At 42.5% G+C, this 5,401-nt stretch overlaps 1 pseudogene; it reads left to right on the top strand.

The window, feature by feature from the left end:
* The first annotated feature begins 668 nt into the window (after positions 1-668).
* LOC123461441 lies at positions 669-1,097 on the top strand (annotated as a pseudogene).
* Positions 1,098-5,401: the final 4,304 nt, after the last annotated feature.

Raw genomic sequence — 5,401 nt, 5'->3', positions numbered from 1 at the left:
GATCTGTAATTCATTATGTACTCTCAGGGTGGCCTCGAACTCTCACTGTGATCCTCCTACCTCTGCATCCTGACTTAGGTATATACTTTTGAAGGGTACAAACATACCCTTAGCTACAGTAACCCAAAGACTTAAGAATGTCCTCAGATATCACCTGAAGCTTATAAGCAAGATTTCTCCTCTTTTTGTTGTAAGGGGCCTTCCTGGTGTTTCTACCAATGTATTTGAAGAGTCTTGATTTATGACTTTCTTTGTTCTATTACCATAAAATCTTCATGAGACTGTTACCACATTGGAGCATCATATTTGAGGTAACCTGTACATCAGTTACTTTCTCTTATATATGTCTGTATATTTAATTTTTGTATACTTATATAATTGTATATATTTAATAAATATAAATCATATATATAATTCATTCATTTATTTGAGAGAGAAAGAATGGGCAGTTGTGCATCTAGCTTTACATAGGCATTGGGGAACTGAACCTGGGTGTTTGGTTTTGATTGCAAGCAACCTTAACTACTAAGCATCTCTCTAGCCCCAGTTACTTTCTCACTGCTGTGAATAAATAAATGTGTGACCAGAAGCAATGAGTTAAATGTGGCTTACAGTTTCAGAGAGTAGAGTCCATTGTGGTGGTGCAAGAACAGGAAGCCAGGGGGAAAATGGAGTGGGTGGTCCTGAAGCAAGGGTCGCAGCAGCTCACCAGCCATGGCGGCCTCCAGGGTCATCTGTGAGTGTTATTCAGGGCAAATGATGTGAGAGTTGGTACATTAGTAGGGGAAGACAAATATGGAAATAAATACAACAAGCAATTTTTTGGCTGTCACCGATGGGTTATATATACTACTGAAATGAGTGGCAAAAACACATTTTGGGATGTGGATGGAAGCATGGTGCCTCGTGAGTGGCATCGCTGGTTTCACTGCATGACTGACCCTCCAACAACAAAACCACCTACTGCTCGTAAATTCATTTGGGCAAACCATAAATTCAACGAGTGGCACTCCAGAACAGTATGCGCCATATTCCACCACTAGAAAGAAGATTCACGAATGGGTCCCACCCTCAACACCTTACAAGTAAAGACAGAGAAGACTCTTTCAATAGCAAAATGTGGGGCTTTCCATGTAACTGTGCTTCTATTGCTTACTGTTAAAATTGTTTAACCAAGCAGGAAAAAAAAAAAAGAACAGGAAGCCAGTATCAAATTGTCACACCAGCAATACAATAAGCAGAGAAAGAGAATCAGAAAGTGGGACCAGCCCAGTGACACACTTCCTCCAGCAATACTACACCTCCTAGATGTTCTACAACTTTCCCAACTGCACCACCAACTGGAGGACAAGTACCCAAACACATGGGCCGACGGGAGGGCATCTTACATTCAAACACCACATCTTAGTCTGTGTTCTCTAGCCACGGCTACTCATATTTGGCTCCAGAATAAACTCTCTTATGCACTTTGAACAGTGCTGTGGTTTTGCTGACAACCTTAATCAGACTCTCACAGGACTCTTACTAACAAAGACTAGAAACATTTCATTAATGGCAATCTTAGAATCTATACAGTGAGTTGCTGGTTGCTGTCATTACCTTACCTGATAATGGTAAAAAGTTCATACTGTGAACTGAACCTTTCAGGAAAAAAAAAAAATACTCATGTTTACAAGATTCCTCAAGGTTGATTGTGTGCTTAGAACTTTGTGATTGTAGAGAAATGAAATGTTACAGATCAAGAGCCAAATTATTTTGAACTGTGTATAGATCATCTGATGGTTTCATTCACTACCTCTGCGTCTGATCCAACATCTTTTTTTTTAAAGCTTCTTATTGACAGCTTCCATATGTATAGACAATAAAATCGAGATAATTCCCTTCCTTTACTCCCATTCCCCCCTCTCAAATCCAACCTCATTGAATCCCCTCCCCCTTCCAACTGGTCTCTCTTTTATTTTGATGTCATCATCTTTTCCTCCTATTATGAAGGTCTTGTGTAGATAGTTTCAGGCACTGTGAGGTCATGAATATCAAGGCCATTTTGTGTTGGAAGATTGCATTGTAAGCAGTCCTACCATTTCTTTGGCCCTTACATTTTTTCCACCACCTTTTTTGCAATGGACCCTGAGCCCTGGAGGCTGTGACAAAGGTGTCTCAGTGCTGAACACTCCTCTGTCGCTTCTTAGCACTATGGTGGATTTTGAATAACCCCAGTGGTCACTGCCATATGAAGAAAAGCTTCTCTAACCAAAAGCGAGAGTAGCATTGGTTCATGGATATAAACATTTTTAAAAGTGCCTACAGGGCAGTTTGGTGGGTATAATATGTTCATTGTAGCCAGATACCAGCATGGGTTACACTCCTAGGGCTCATGGCACATTTGGCTTGACTGGCCAGTATTAGGGCTTGCAGGGTCCATTGCTGTTTAGCACTAGCCAACATATATTTGACTATCAAGTAAAACTTTTTAGAATGGGGCTGGAGAGATGGCTTAGCGGTTAAACGCTTGCCTGTGAAGCCTAAGGACCCCGGTTCGAGGCTCGGTTCCCCAGGTCCCACGTTAGCCAGATGCACAAGGGGGCGCATGCGTCTGGAGTTTGTTTGCAGAGGCTGGAAGCCCTGGCACGCCCATTCTCTCTCTCTCCCTCTATCTGTCTTTCTCTCTGTGTCTGTCACTCTCAAATAAATAAATAAATAACTAAAATATTTAAAAAAAAACTTTTTAGAATGTATTAACTTAGCAGACCACTAGCTTTCACAAAACACTAAGAATGGTATAAGATAGCATCTGACACCTGCAGCTGACGCTTTCTCAATTTGCTGTAACCTGCCTACTTGATGTTCCTACAAATATGTTTAAAATGCCTTGATTTATGATTTTATTTTGTTCTATAACTATAAAAATTCATGAACAATTTCCACATTGGAGCCTGAATGTTCCTAGACCATGATCACTCATATTTAGCTCAAGAATAAATAATTTCCTGTTCCCTTTGAAAGTTGTTTTTTTTTTTTTTTTAAATTTTTAGAGGTAGGGTTTCACTCTAGCCCAGGCTGACCTGGAATTCACTATGTAGTCTCAGGGTGGACTCATGGTGATCCTCCTACTTCTGCCTCCCAAGTGCTGAGACTAAAGGCATGCACCACCATGCCTGGCTTGAGAATTATGTTTTATGACAATAGTTTTGGTGTCTAATGTGGGGTCCCAAGGCAAACAATTTACACTAGAGGAGTTATCTGGATCTGTGCAAGTTACTAGCATGGCCTTTTTTTTTTTGTTTGTTTGTTTGTTTTTTTTGTTTTTCGAGGTAGGGTCTCACTCTAGCTCAGGCTGACCTGGAATTCACTATGGAGCCTCAGGGTGGCCTTAAACTCACAGCTATCCTCCTACCTCTGCCTCCCAAATGCTGAGATTAAAGGTATGCACCACCACACCCAGATGCATGGGCCCTTTTTTAAGGAGTTCTTTCTGGAGCTTCGACCTCCCTTTGGTTTGGCCAGTGGTCCATTGGTCAATTCTGAGCTGGTTGTTTGGATATCCTCTTATCTTGTTGGGAGCGTTTGAGTGAAGCATTTGTTTGCTTGCTAGCAATCAGACTTTTTCTCCTGCCATTCTTCAATACCTAATTCAGTGTTTTTCTGTGTCCACTTTTGTTTATTACAACATTGTCCCTTTTAGTTTAGAAATTCTAGTGTCCAGTATAAAGACTTTGAAGATAAGAGACACTTATTTGTTCCCTTCAGCCCAACAAGGTAGAGGTATAAAGAGGGAATTCCCTAGGACATGCAGTACCCTTAAAGGGAAACCCATGACAGGGAATTCCATTCTAGGTTCAAAGAACCTTATTGGCTTAGTTGGGAAGACATGCATAAGGTGTGACCACCCAGTGACTTGTGTCCCATCATGTTCTGGTAAACAAGCAGGACAAACCGTAGACACAGTAAGATCAGTGTTGCAGTCCGGTTCGCATTGCTGTTAGAAATCACCCAACCAAGAGCAGCTTCTGGGAAAAAGAGATTTATTTTGGCTTACAGGCTTGAGGGGAAGCTCCACGATGGCAGGGGAAAACGATGGCATGAGCAGAGGGTGGACATCACCCCCTGGCCAACATAAAGTTAAACACAGCAACAGGAGGATGTGCCAAACACTGGCATGGGGAAACTGGCTATAAAGCCCATAAGCCCGCCCCCAACAATACACTCCCTCCAGGAGGCATTAATTCCCAAATCTCCATCAGCTGGGAACCTAGCATTCAGAACACCTAAGTTTATGGGGGACACCTGAATCAAACCACCACAATCAGACCTTGGGATGAGACCCAAGGATGCTGTTCCTACAAGCAGAACATCAATCTGATTCAAAGCACAAATCCCTTCAACTAGCACAAAGGATTTCAATTTTCAGGAAAGAAAAAAAATCTATATAATGGGAAACAGACATTCAAGGGAGGTGGAAATATTTGAATAAAAATGGTGATTTGGGCCTGGTGTGGTGCTACACACCTTTAATCCTAGCACTCAGGAGGATCGTTGTGAGTTTGAGGCCACCCTGAGACTACATAGTGAATTCCAGGTCAGCCTAAGCTAGAGTAAGACCTTACGTGGAAAAAACAAAAAAACAAAAACAAACAAACAAAAAGGCCATTTGGAGGTTGGAGAGATGATTCATTAGTTAAAGGCACTTGCTTGCAAAACCTGATGGCCTGGATTTGATTCCCCAGTACTCACATAAAGCTGCTCAGTGCACAATTGGTTCATGGAGTCTGGAATCGATTTGCTGTGGCAGAAGGCTCTGATATGCCCATACTCACTCTCTTTCTGTCTGCCTCTTCCTGTCTCTTTTAAATAATAAGTAAATAAGCCGGGCATGGTGGCGCACGCCTTTAATCCCAGCATTTGGGAGGCAGAGGTAGGAGGATCGTCGTGAGTTCAAGGCCACCCTGAGACTACAGAGTTAATTCCAGGTCAGTCTGGACCAGAGTGAGACCCTATCTCAAAAAAAAAAAATAATAATAATAAGTAAATAAAGGCTGGAGGGATGGCTTAGCAGTTAAGGCACTTGCCTGCAAAGCCAAAGGACCCAGGTTCGATTCCCCAGGATCCACATAAGCCAGATGCACAAAGGGGCTCACACATCTGGAGTTCTTTTTTTTTTTTAAAAAAAAAATTTTTATTTATTTATTTGAGAGTGACAGACACAGAGAGAAAGACAGGTAGAGGGAGAGAGAGAGAATGGGCGCGCCAGGGCTTCCAGCCTCTGCAAATGAACTCCAGACGCGTGCGCCCCCTTGTGCATCTGGCTAACGTGGGACCTGGGGAACCGAGCCTCGAACCGGGGTCCTTAGGCTTCACAGGCAAGCACTTAACCGCTAAGCCATCTCTCCAGCCCACATCTGGA

The sequence above is a fragment of the Jaculus jaculus genome, chromosome 6 (assembly GCF_020740685.1).
Source record: "Jaculus jaculus isolate mJacJac1 chromosome 6, mJacJac1.mat.Y.cur, whole genome shotgun sequence".
In the NCBI taxonomy this organism is placed as follows: Eukaryota; Metazoa; Chordata; class Mammalia; order Rodentia; family Dipodidae; genus Jaculus; species Jaculus jaculus.
Note: the sequence above shows the minus strand (reverse complement) of the source record. Positions and strands in the feature narration are given on the sequence as shown.